Source organism: Spermophilus citellus, assembly GCF_964194105.1.
Source record: "Spermophilus citellus genome assembly, chromosome: 5".
In the NCBI taxonomy this organism is placed as follows: Eukaryota; Metazoa; Chordata; class Mammalia; order Rodentia; family Sciuridae; genus Spermophilus; species Spermophilus citellus.
Genome location: NC_138186.1, coordinates 128,914,753 through 128,928,962, shown reverse-complemented (window position 1 = coordinate 128,928,962; position 14,210 = coordinate 128,914,753). Strand labels below are relative to the sequence as shown.

The 14,210-nt window shown below is 35.4% G+C and overlaps 1 long non-coding RNA gene across 2 annotated transcripts in view; it reads left to right on the top strand.

The window, feature by feature from the left end:
* Nucleotides 1-14,210, top strand: part of LOC308650009 — a 50,837-nt gene that overhangs the window by 18,531 nt on the left and 18,096 nt on the right. Inside the window, exon 3 of one of the 2 annotated variants that reach the window (XR_014022217.1) lies at nucleotides 5,539-5,803. The exons of the other annotated variant lie outside the window; for it this stretch is intronic. This is a non-coding gene — a long non-coding RNA (uncharacterized lncRNA). Of the gene's footprint in view, nucleotides 1-5,538; nucleotides 5,804-14,210 lie in introns of those variants that run through there. 2 annotated transcript variants of the gene reach the window in all.

Genomic DNA, 14,210 nt, shown 5'->3' with positions numbered 1-14,210 from the left:
AGGTTAAGGAAAATCTGAAGAGCTGAACTTTTGGGGTTTCCCTGCTCAGTCCCTTACCATCCAACCATATCCCTTTTCCAATCACATTTCTACAAAGCTGTCCATTCTTTATCAAACCTAAGCATCGAAATAGTCTCCCCTGGGTCTTTGTCTTCATTTCTGAAGGTTCTCACATCATGTGAGACTTTAATTAAATAAATTTGTTATTGTCTTAGTCCAATTTCTGTTACCAATAACATCATCACAGATTGTGTAAGATATAAAGAAAAGAGGTTTATTTTGACTGATGGTTCTGATCCAAGGTCAATGGGCTGCATCTGGTTATGATTCTCTTGCTTGCAAAAGCCTGAGGTGGCATGTGGCATCATGTGACAAGAGACAAGGAATATGTGTGTGTGTGTGTGTGTGTGTGTGTGTGCGCACATGCATGTGCATACATGCGCTTGTGTGTTTGTCCACCTTCTGATCTCTCTCTTCTTACAAACCACCAGTATTCATCATGGAGGTTCTACCTTCATGACCTCAATCTAATCCAAATAGTCTTCCGAAGTCCCCACCTTTAGATATAAGAGTTGGATTAAGTCTCTATCCTCTTAATTATTCACAGTGAGGATTAAACTACAACTTAAGTTTCAAAGGAAATAGACAATATTCAAACAATGGAAGCTGTGCTTTCTCTTGATAATCTCTCTTTTGCTGTAGGAGTGATGGCAGGGGCTCTCAGGATGTGGAGGAAAGCCACCAAACACTCCCACACAAGCATATTACTCTTTCCTCTCATTTGTGACTTTTGATCACCAGGTTCTTGGTCATTCTTCCACCACTGTTAAAGACCTATTTTCTAGTTCACCCGCATTCTAGTCATCTGAATGAGGCTGGCAAAAGTGATCCAATAACCGTTCACAATGTTATCGATCATAATTTCCATTCCATTTCTGTCACCTTGTCCTATGGATTCATGTAAAACTTGCCTTTGTTAAACCAAACTCTAACCTGCTGAATGGTAACATTTTTCTTTTTGACTATGATCTCTGATACAATTTTTCTGCTCTTATTTTTACAAGAACGTACAGGCACCAACCTTTTTTTTTTTTTTTATCATTTTATGCTTTAGAAAACTCTCTTCCTTTTAGTGTTTCCGGCATGGCCCTTTTGTGGCGGTTCTCATACTTTTCTCCCTGTGACTGTTGACTTCCCCAAATGTAGAGTCTTCTGGTGCAATAGGAATAGGGATTGTGGATTGGGAGGCTGGGGGCGGTGGGGGGGTACAAATAGAAAGAAGAAGTTTCTGGGAAGAAGACTGAAGAGTTATTTACAAAGAGCTTGGAGATTAGAAGATCAAAGGAGTGTCTTCTGGATTTATCATAATTATTGTTTTAAAATGTGAGAGATTTCAACAAGTTTGCGTGCTTAAAGGTGAATGACAATGGAGAGGACAGAAAATTGAGAAGGAGAGAGAAAATGCTTCAACAGTAAAACTGTTGAAGAGAGAGCAGAAAATGGAAACAGAAACACAGTGAAGATTCTTTTTTTTTAATTTTTATTGTTGGTTGTTCAAAACATTACATAGTTCTTGACATATCATATTTCACATTTTGATTCAAGTGGGTTATGAACTCCCATTTTTACCCCGTATACAGATTGCAGAATCACATCAGTTACACTTCCACTGATTTACATATTGCCATACTAGTGTCTGTTGTATTCTGCTGCCTTTCCTATCCTCTACTATCCCCCCTCCCCTCCCCTCCCCTCCCATCTTCTCTCTCTACCCCATCTACTGTAATTCATTTCTCTCCTTGTTTTTTTTCCCATTCCCCTCACAACCTCTTATATGTAATTTTGTATAACAATGATGGTCTCCTTCCATTTCCATGCAATTTCCCTTCTCTCTCCCTTTCCCTCCCACCTCTCATCCCTGTTTAATGTTAATCTTCTTCTCATGCTCTTCATCCCTACTCTGTTCTTAGTTACTCTCCTTATATCAAAGAAGACATTTGGCATTTGTTTTTTAGGGATTGGCTAGTTTCACTTAGCATAATCTGCTCTAATGCCATCCATTTCCCTGCAAATTCCATGATTTTGTCATTTTTTAATTCAGAGTAATACTCCATTGTGTATAAATGCCACATTTTTTTATCCATTCATCTATTGAAGGGCATCTGGGTTGGTTCCACAGTCTTGCTATTGTGAATTGTGCTGCTATGAACATCGATGTAGCAGTGTCCCTGTAGCATGCTCTTTTTAGGTCTTTAGGGAATAGACTGAGAAGGGGAATAGCTGGGTCAAATGGTGGTTCCATTCCCAGCTTTCCAAGAAATCTCTATACTGCTTTCCAAATTGGCTGCACCAATTTGCAGTCCCACCAGCAATGTACAAGTGTACCCTTTATCCCATATCCTCGCCAGCACTTGTTGTTGTTTGACTTCATAATGGCTGCCAATCTTACTGGAGTGAGATGGTATCTTAGGGTGGTTTTGATTTGCATTTCTCTGACTGCTAGAGATGGTGAGCATTTTTTCATGTACTTGTAAAAACTATTTCTTACCCTGAGAAACAACAAAACTGAGAAGATAGGAGAAATGTGGTAAGAGATTCTTAAGGTACATTTGACCAGATAGCACCTAGTTTCTCAAAGGAGAAGCTGTGGTTCTTTGCGCAGAGTTGCAGCCTGTGCTCTGCCCTCAGCCTGGGAAACTCTTCTCAGGCCCTAAAAAGGCTATGGTCTCAATGTCATTTTCCATCACTTTCTCCTCTGATTGTGTTTTAGGTGTACTTCATAGTATTTGTTGCTACCTAACATTATGGCTGTTTTGGCTACAACTAGGATAAAAAAAGTGTCTGGTTCAGACATTTCTACATCTGCCAAACTTGAAATAGGGCCTGGCCAACTATAGTTTCTCAATAAATATTTCTCAAATCAATACACAGCAGTTTTGATGAGCTATGTAACAATTTGGACTATCCACAAGGCAGGGAAGAGAGTGTGACAACAGACAATGTTGCCCAGCCACTCTGTGAGTCCCCCCTGATGCTATAGTCAATGGAGTTGACTATAGCATTAAAACCTGATGGAATTTTCATTGAAATAGTTAGTCAGATTATAAAATGACTATATAAGTTTAGAAAATTCCCAAGAACACTAATAAAAATTAATTTAAGATGATAAATAATAAAAATTCCCATTAAAAATATTGTGTATTTTAATATTTTAAGAGAAAATTCTAAACATTTAAAAATTCCTTTTAATGCCATGTTAATTCTATAAAGTTGAATTATATAAGTGTAAAACTAAAATAATAGTATACTATAAAAATATATGAGAATATTTTTAAATTTTAAACTAAGAAAAATTTAACCAAATTTGAAAGCTGAAACAAATAATAATTTAAAAAATGTGTCTTCAAATGTATTTAAAAATCTGGAGAAAAATCTGCCATATATCCTTTTTCTCACGTTTTAATTTTAAAAGAAATAATTAAAAAGCAGGGCACAGTTGTGCATGCCTGTAATCTCAGCAGTTCGGGAGGCTGAGACAGGAGGATTGTGAGTTCAGAGCCAGGCTCAGCAAAGTCAAGGCACTAAGCAACTCAGTGAGAAACCTGTCTCTAAATAAAATACAAAATATGGCTGGGGATGTGGCTCGGTTGTCAAGTACCCCTGAGTTCAATCCCAGGTACCCAGCCCTCAAAAAAGAAATAACTAAATATGGCTTATTCACCTCTTTATAAACTATAAATTACTTCAGAATAAGGATCTATCACATTTGACACTAGACAAATACCTCTTGTACACATAAATTAATAAATATTAGGTAATCATTAGAGACAAATATTTTTCAAAAGTTTCATTTTTACTTCATACTATAAGTTAAATTATTTTTCTATGAGATTTGGTGTATGATTATTTAGCATCAGATACATGAATTTTTTTTCAATGAATGCAACCTATAACATTATAACTGGCCTCTGGGCCTAGACAGTTAAGTTTGCAAAATAGATTTCTTACAAATAAATTGTTGCATTGAATCCAAGTGTCATGAATGCACATGTCATTCATTTTTGGAAAGCAAATATATATTCTCATATGCTAAACATACTATATGTTTTCTTAATTTCATTATGCAGAGCTTTGGGATCAAGTATAAGTAGCAAGTAATAAAAACAATGCCATTCATGAAACAGCCTAGAGTCAATACGACAACCTAAAAAGAGGCTGGCAGAGAAATTTCTTTAAATTATAGCCGTATCTCTCCCAGAAGAGGAATCATCACTTACCAGTATAAATTACTTACAACTGGCTCAATTATCTTTATTATAACTGCAAGGCATAAAAATTATGTTATCCATTGAACATTTAAAGGGGCCAGAATTATAACGGCAGACCCTGCTCTCTGGTGTTAAGAAAGTAAGTGGGTAATGATCAAATCAGGGTATGGAAATAGCCTATCCTATCCCATAAATATGTACAATCATTATTTTAATAAAAAAAAATAAAATTTATAAAAGGAAAAAGTAAGTGGGGAAATAGTCATGTATACTCCATTTCATTTCTGCTGAGACATGTTGTTGAAAATTCTTCCTAAAAAGGCTCACTTCTCTATCTCATTGCTTCAGGGAACTTGTTCCATATCCTCTGCATTTTGGATACACACATACACACCGCTAAAGTGACTCAGAAAAATCTACAACTCCAATGATAAGTAGCAATAATGTTCTCTAATTCCTCCTCACCAATCTCCTGCCTCCCTGTGGTGGGTAAACACATAGCAAGTGGGTCCAATGTGCTGACTCCATTGAATCAAAAGACATTTCTTTTGACATTATCTAGTCATAAGCATCAAAAAATCCTTGAAGGTGAATACCAGATTAAGCCAGAGAGGTTCTCATTGTCTAAAATAGATGATCAAGTAAAAAAGGGGTACTACAAATCCTCAGAGCTGCAAGAAATAGAAAAATTTAGGTGCTATCTCATCTGTATCCTCTTCCAATCTAAAGTCTGAAATACAGAATTAATTAGCTATTTAAAGTACAAATCTAAATAACCAGTTGCTTAATTTTAAACCCTCTAATAATATACTCTTTTTGGTCTTGAAATAAAGCTCATAACCCTTAGAAACACCTTACAAAACCTCCTGCATGATTTGACCTGGTAAATGTTTTCACTGCCTTAAGTCTCTTGCCCTGAGGCAAACTTCAGACTACATCAAAACCCGGCTTAAAAAAAAAAAAAAAAAACCTTTTAGTGATTCCCTGTCACCTTTAGACTTGAAGTCCAGCTTCAATTCCTTACCCTGCCTCAAAATTTATTCCCTTTTATTCCTGTTTGCTTTGATGAGTCTCAATCTCCTGTCTACTTGATCTCTTTTTCCCATGTTCTCCCTCATCCCATTAGTTACTCCTTATCAGTAGAAACTAAATCCCACCCACTTCATCCATGTGTCTTATCTTAATTTCTTCTATAAAGAAATAATTTCTTCACTGTCTGAACTCTTAAAACATTTTACCATGGCATAATATTTATTGCTTTTGTTTGTAGAGTGGTATTGCCCTGCCTCATCTCCCCTTCCTGTATGAACACTTCTTCTCATGTAAACAAGGAACTATATCTGATTCTTCAGCTATTTCAAAGCACCCAGCAACTCTCAGGATCCTTGGTTGGCACTCGCTCAACAGATATTTGTGCAATGAATGACTGTCTACAACCATCAGACATCAATGTCTTCAAGAATCTACAAAATAGAACTACTACTCACTTCTTTTGTCTACTGCTGGCAAAATGAAGAGTGCCAAACAGTCCCAGAATAAACGAATTACGTTCCAAGTGATGAAGAAGCACAAAGCAAAGAGAGTATGAGACAGATGATCACACCATGTGCTGACTTGCCCAGAAGCCTTCAAGGCCTTTAATTAAACAGTCTAACCATGGGAGGCAAAAGATGGAATGGAATGTGTTCCTAATTAATGCTTTAACCTCATTATGCTCCCAGGCCAGGAAATATAATAACTACGTAAGAATTTGGAAATTGTTTCCACCGAGATCATGGCAGGGTTTTTTTTTTTTTTTGATGAATTTTAGTCACTGTTTCAAAGAAGCCTATGCTATTAGCTGAACTGATTTCATAAACCAAATATGACAGGACTTGAAGAGGGCAGTTTGAATTAGAGGGAAAACATCACCATACTCAAATCTCTTTTTCCCCAGTTTTTGCACAATGTAGTTGTGGTATTTTCCTTGGTTTGGTTCTAAATGTATTTATTGAGGAAGGAATGCTTATGTCTAAATCAACCTTGAAAGTACTTTAAACTGTTCAAGAAATAGAGTAAACATGGTTTCAGTATTGATCCCTCCCAAGAAGTGCACAATAGTAAATTATTTTTCCCTGGAGTAGGGATGGATTATTGTTTCTTTGGTTGGGTATCAGAGGAAGTAATTTACTTATGGCTAAGGGTCTTATGTCATGAAAATCATTTTTGTTGTTTTTTTTTTCCTGTTAATTCCTTGTAAATACAAGGTTAAATTTACATTAAAGGAAATATGACCTTGTGTCACATTCCCCATTCACACGTTCCCAATTTTCTTGCTTTCAGGAATTATAGTGCTCTTCTAAAAAAATAAATAAATAATTCCATATATATAACTGTGAGCAATTCAAAGATTAGCACAAATCATTTTCCCTAGTTAAACTATTACTTCTATAATATTTGAAAGAAAAATATATTATGAATTTAATTTTTTTATTTAAAAGAAAATCTCTGATTTTACTGATTTATCTCTAATTAAGTTATTTGAATGACTTGGACTATTTTGTTCTTTCTTCCCCTACTCTTGAAAAATTCATATTGAATTTTGTTTATAAATTCACAGAAGTCTTTTTTTTTTTTTTTTTGGTCTTGTTCTATAATGTTCAGAAAATGTTGATTAAAAAAATAGGTAACTAAAATTAGCCAGTAATATTTTTTGTAGTAGGTCTACACAAGGCTGGTGTATCAGTTTTGATTCTATTTCGAGGCTTTTGTTTATGAAGTAATGAATGATAAACTAAGAAATATTTTCTATGTTCATAGGTCTACTCATCATAGTTAATGCAGAAATGTAGCTCCTAAATCACATGTAATATTTTTAGAGTGAAGAAATTCAACAAATAATATCTTTTGAGTAGATATTATATAAAGACACTAGTTTGAGTTTTGCAGGGAACATGAAGAGGATCAATCTGAGCTCAGGGTTTTACAGTTTTTACCAGAGCTGTGGTAATCACATTTTAAGACACCTCTCAATGAACTTTTCTGATATTTCCAACTTTGTATATTCCCTTCCAACATAGACCCAACGCTGAACAATAGAATATTGTGAAAATGATTTGTGACTTTCTTGGCTAGTTCAAAAAGTCATCTGCCTTGCCCTTCACTCGCTCTGAGGAAAGCCAGCTGCCTGTCAAGCACTATAAGAGATCTGAGATTTTATCCTATTTACAAACAAACAAGTTACCTTGTCACAGTTTCATGGATAGTAGTAGAAGACATGAGACTATTGGGTAAGTTAAAGGGCAGTTGAATGCTCAAAACAATAGAAATAACCAGAACATAAAATAAGTGCCAATTCTTTGAGACCAAGTTCCCACAGGTCAGTGCACAGTTGGCCAAAAGATGACTTCACATGCAGTGGGTGGTGTTAAAAGAAGTGAGCTTCAAGTTTAGGGAGTCCAATTTTTTTATAATGGGCTATAAACTTGCCTAATCTTTTCTTTAAGAATACATTATCTTTATCATATAATAGGTGAAATAAATAAACCTTGCCCTTTGCTCTGGGGTGTGTGGGGGGGGAACTATCTCTATCTGCCAAGGTTATTTGCTATACAAACATCCTTTAAAAGATTACTTAGAACAAAGGAAGTTTTCAGTTGCTCTACTTACAAGATGTGAAAGATGGGGTTGTGGGGGGTTTGTCTTCCAACATTGCAAATCCATGAGACACTCAAGCAGGCCTGGAAAAAGATGGATGAGGTGATGATCTGAAGACTTATTCCAGCAACCATTAGGGGATGGAGCCACCATGAAAGTGGTACTCCTGCCCCAAATAAACCTTCAGATAGTTGCTTTCCTAGCTGGATCTAACCTTACAAAGGACCTGAAGCTAGAGTGGCCCAGGAAATTATAAGAGATAATGCCATTATTTGGTACTGTTAAGTTTTGAGGTGATTTGTTACACAGTAATATATAACACAAACTTTTGTGCTTGCAAGTGGGGTACTATCACAACCAAATTTCAAAATATATCAGAGACTTTGGGAATAACATGTAGAAAGAAGCTGCAGAGGACTTTGGAGAAAACATAAGAGACTTTCAGTAAAAGCCTGACCACTATTGTGGAGTTTGCTGGGAGAACCAAAAGAAGGAATATTTTTGGAGTCGGGGAGAAAGCCATCCTTATGCAGTGACAGAAACTTAGCAACACTGCTCCCTATACTAATATAGAAAGTGGAAAATGTACCTGATGAACTATGTGATGTAGCTAAAGAGATTTCTAGGCAGAGTGTGGAAGATGCCATCTGACTTCTTCTTCATGTTTAGAGCAAAATGAGATAGACAGATAGCCTTCTTCATGATCCTTGAAGAACATACAGTGTGTTATGGGAAATTTGTAGTTTGTAAATACTACACAATTTGCGCATGTTTTATTTTCTAAAAGTAAATCACAATTTTCCACCCAAGACATAATTCATTATATTAACATTATGAAAATACACTTTTATGAAAAATTAAACTAGTAAAACAACAAAGGGAAAGTAGGAACTTTTTTAACTGGGTTTGATAAAGAACCTTTCAAGGTGAGCTCCAAGAACAATCTGATTAGAGATATTACTTTCAGTATTACTTTCTGGGAGGGTTGAATTACCCTATTCTATAGTGCTGAGAATTAACTTGTATGAGCCAGAGCAAGACAGAAAAAGTTTTCAATAATATGGGTGTCAAGGCATAGCTATATAGTTGCTTAGATAAAAAAGAAATATGAGGTATCAAAATAGAGCACTATTCTTAGAGAAACCATATTAAAAACTTAATTTCATGAGAAAGTACATTTCTATCTTGAATAATTATTCTAACTTACTTTGAAAAATTCTGAACAACAACAAAAACATTCAGTCAAGACGATTCAGTAAGCTCTTAGGATGCCAACTTTAACTTGGCAGGGATGCTAAGCTGGTCTGTGAAAACTGAACACATTGGACCAATTCACATGGTGAATGATTTAGAGGTCCATGCAAAATAGTTTTTGAATACTTTCTCAATAACCTGCTGCTGCAGTCAATTATTATTCACCTTTCAAGGTTTGATAAACATTCTCTGCCTTAAAAATCATAATTTTTTTTATCTAACAAAAGCTAACAAAACAGTTACAGAGTAAATCCGGTTCAGAATGCAACAATTATAGTTGGGACTTTTTATTTAATGAGTATTTCTAAACTTTGCCTTCTTCACTTGTGGCCAAATAATTCAAAATACTCTAACATAGTTTATATGCAAGTGTGCAGGCACAAAAGTGCAATTGGAAAAGAGATCACAGGGGGGAAAAAAACCTATATCAGCAATTTCCTTTATTATTTTCGTTTTTTTAGGAATATTTGTCTTCTGAAAGATAATGTCAACTCCTGGCAGAAACTCATCAAAATGATAAAATCACCGGAGGAAAGATTTTCATTTCTTTCTCAGGAATTGAGTTTCTCTTTCAGTTCAAAGGAGAGAAGAATATTCTTTTCACTCTGTACTTATTTGAAGTGAGCTGTCTGGTGTTTCCTGGCTCAGAAGAGGTACTGCCTCCATTTCCCAAGAAAACTTGGTATGATACTCACACTGATCTCCTCAGTCCCTAACTAAATACCTCATTCTTTGGAATTCTAGATGCCAGAGGCACTAACATGCAATAAAGATGAGCACATTAGCCTGAAGTACATGAAATGTGCTAGAACATAATGTGCATAGGGCTTGGGAGGTCAGGAAAACTGGCCATAACTTGCTGTGTAGTTCCTTGATACCTTTGAACCAAAGTTTCCTCATGCATAAAGTAATACAGTGTATTAAGTGATGTTGGTCTCCTGCCCAATCCTATCATTCAGATACTACAACTCTATATAAAATTATAAAGTCGGTCTTACTGAATAGCATTATTTGTAGTAATTTCTTTCCTCATGACATATGTCCCCCAAAGCTAATGTTCAATTTCTTTGAAAGCTAAACACTGTTTGAACAGCCACTATAGTCTAATGTCAGAGTATGAAAGTAGTGGAAACTCCATGACCTTGGTATTGTTGGAAAGGTCTCCATCCTGTGTTACTTCACATGTGAGAAGAGTTGTTCGACATCCTTGTCACTAAATCATAAGCCACAAAACATTTTCTAGAGTAATTTCCATGAAAGATGAAAGTTGATCTGTTACTGAACATATGTTCTCTTACCAGATACCTTCCCCGGATGAATTGCTTCAATCACAAGTCATGTTAGAGTTGGCACAGCAAATGCTCTCTGTTCTGTGTTCAGAGAGTCATTGATTTGAATGAAAATATAATTTGTGGTTTGTGTCAGGTGTTTTTTTGTTGTTGTTGTTTTTGTTTTGTTCTGAAGGGAAATAGCAGAGAGCTTGGCTTCTGGCGTTTTGCTAAAACTAAACATTTCACACAGTTCAGTGTGTTCACAGTGAATTCTTTACATACACTAGAATAAAGTAAGATTTTAGTTTCAAAGATTTTAAGCAGTATGTTGTAAAGGGAGACAAAACTATTGTGTATGAATAAAAGCATTATAATGTTGAAAATGATATATTTTTTTCTTATAAAAAGATATGCTCTTTTGAAAATAACAGATTAGCAATCTCCTTCAAAGTCCAAAACTACATGGAGATTTATGTTGGTTTTCTGGCTTTTTAAATAACTGTGCGTGCGAGCATATGGTATGCGTGTGTTTCCCCAAAAGTGAGCAGGTTTTCTGAAGTGGAACATTTAAACAGTTGTTCTCCCATACTACTTTTATAGTCACTTTTTTTTTTTTAAATCCTTAACTTACAGAGGAATCCTACTTTTAAAAATCTTGCCAAGTAAACAAAGTCACTAAAAAACCAAAAACATCTGAACAGGAGCCAGACATGGAGGTAAAATCCATGGTAAGCCATTGGATTCTTGTGTGTCCTTTTTCTGACAAGACAAGCCAAACAGCATCTAGCTGCATTCCTCTGCTTTCTCTTTTGTTCTTTGCCAGTTAGTTTTTATTCAGTGGAAATGCCAATTTTCCACATGCTATTCAATGTGGTGTGCTTGTTTGAAAGAAGTAGAGAAAAAGAACTAAAGATGCTGAGGCTTTAACTCATTCCTGCCTTCCCTTCCCTCCTCCTCCCTAACAAGTCCCTTTTCTTAAGGGCTTAGTGTGAAACAAAAGCAGACTCATTCAACCCCAAAACTTGCACAGATGCCAGGTGGAATACTTCAGTGCAGTTTATCCCAAGCTGGGTCATATGGTATAGGTGGGGGCCTACTTAAGTGGTTTTTGTTGGCTCCCCTGTTTATTATGACTTTACAGTCACACCCTCCCCCTCTGTGACAAAGTGCAACTCAGCACAAAGTATGTGAGGGAAAAGGTAGAGGTGTGCTTTGTTTCAGAAGGTAGAGCTAAAGAAAATATAGAGTTTGAAAAATTGAGGAAACATTATTTCAGAATACATTTACTCCATGGTGAACTCTTAATAACATTTGATATTTAGTACATACATCATACATTAGTAACTGGTAAACTCCCTCATTTTTTTCCCTTTCTTTCTTCTTCTTCTTCTTCTTTTTTTTTTTAATTAAGTAAACTGGGGAAAAAGTGCTGAGTCACTTGCTTCAAAAGTCAGGAGAAGAAATAGGAATCGAAAACAAAACTTTCAATTTGAATTATTTTACTTGCACCCACCAAACCAGACTCTGTCTCTGATGAAACCTGGCAAAGTAATGTAAATACCAGAGTCCAAAAAAAAAAAAAAATTCTTAAACAAGTTATTACATCTCTGTAGTACCTTGACCTGCAGAAAAAAATTCCTTTCTCAGAGTGGGCACCAATTAGTAGGTATCAGTACTGATTAAACAAATAGAACTCAGCAATTTCCTAATGAAAAGAGCCTAAAGAAAACTGTGGAATCCAAACCTTGTAGAATGTGGATAATTAGTAGCATATGAAACCCAAGTATCTTGAGATATAAACATGTTGCATACACCCCTAGTGTTGTTTTGCTGATGGGATGAGTAATGACTGGTTATTACTATTATACACTCTATAGCATTTTAAAGGTGGGAGGATCTTCAAAATCAGCTAGTTGAACCTCTTCATTTTACATATGAAGAAACTGAAGTCCAGAGGGATTGACACTTCAAATATCGCATAACTAGTTAATAGCAGGATTATAGTGTTGTGTCCTGATAACCAAATGCATTAATCCAGCTTTTGGTTTTATGTGAAAGAAACTGGTCTTACACAAGAGAAGAGAAGATACTAAACCACAGTCCCCACCTTTAAAAGATGGTATTTTGAAAAAAAATGCAAATGTAAATCTAAACATATGCAAAGCACATAAAATAAAATGTTCTATGGGGTTCAAAAGACCAGGAGGTAAATTTTGCCACAGTTTCTCTTTAAGTAACAATGATTTCTTTTTCACAACTATAATAAACAGTGACTTGAAAATAGAATAGTGACCTAAGGAAAATCTGTTTAATTTAATAGGTAACTATCCAACTAAAGGGTGATCAACTCATGCCCTAGAACATGTGACTTTTCAGAGCTCAAGGTATACTTATTGAACTATGAGGGATAAAATTGGTATTACAAAAAAATTATCCTAAAGTAATATCTATTTTGTTAAAAACTCTAAGTAATAGCATATAGATAAATATTGTTTTTAAACAACCAATAATGAGAAAAAAATATTGCTCATTTTGATTCTGTACTCTGCTACTTATTATATTAGCACAAAAATCTTGTGATTTTTACCCTTAACATGTTTTTTACTTACTTAAGCATTGTTATGGTTTGGATATGAGATGGGTCCTGAAAAGATCATGTGGCAATGCAGGAATATTCAGAAGTGAAAGGCTTAGATTATAAGAACTGTAACCTCATCAGTGGATTAATTCATTTTGATATATTAACAATTTGAATGAATCACTGGGTGGTAACTGCAGGTGGGACATTCCTAAAGGAAATAAATTATGGCTGCATGCCTTTTGGGATTATTTCTCCTTCCTCCCCCCACCTCCCTTCTCTCTCCAAGATGCCAAGAGCTGAGCAGCTTTCCTTCACCAGACCCTTTTACCATGGGATGCTGCCTTACCTAAGGTCCATAGCAATGGAACTGGCCAACCATAGACTGAAACTCTGAAATTGTGAGCCCAAAATAAATGTTTACTCCTCTAAATTGTTCTTGTCAGGTTTTTTGGTCACAGCTGCCTAAATAAACATAATAAACTTCATTAGATTTTTTGGGGTAATTTTTCTAAATTATTAAGACCAGGTTGCATCTAGCCAAGTATCTGTTACCCCTGCAAATTAAGAATTGTCTACAAATTTTATAAGCAAATTCTCAACTCCATAGTTTAAGACATTAATCGAGATAGGGAATGGAGATGATCTCTATAGAAAGAACATCGTCAGTGGACCCCAATAACTTTTAGACAAGACACAGTTTTCCTCATTTATTTAAATAAAATGACTATGATGAAAGCACTTTTTCTAACTTAATTTGGAAAGCATATCTTACTTGTATATAGAATATTCACTGAACTTCTGGTCCTGCAAGCAGTAGAAGGTATATTAGGATAGCCAAGAAAAAAAGCACTAATATTATCCTTAAAGAATATGAAATCTAATGAAGAAGATAATGCAGTTAATGTATAATCAGATGAGTGAGCTATGTGCAAAAGAGAAAAGTTATGTGGAAAGAAGTAAAGCCTTCCTTTAGGAGAGAATTAGTTGTGCTTTTTATTAAAATGTAAAGAGTTGGCATGGAATCACCATATGACCCAGCTATATGACTTGCTGGTATTTATCCTGAAGAATCAAAGTCATCACACTACAGTGATACATGCATACACATGTTTATTGCTGCACAATTCACAATTCATATGGACACCAGCATAGGTGTCCATCAACAGATGAATGAATAAATAAAACGTGGTATAGATACAC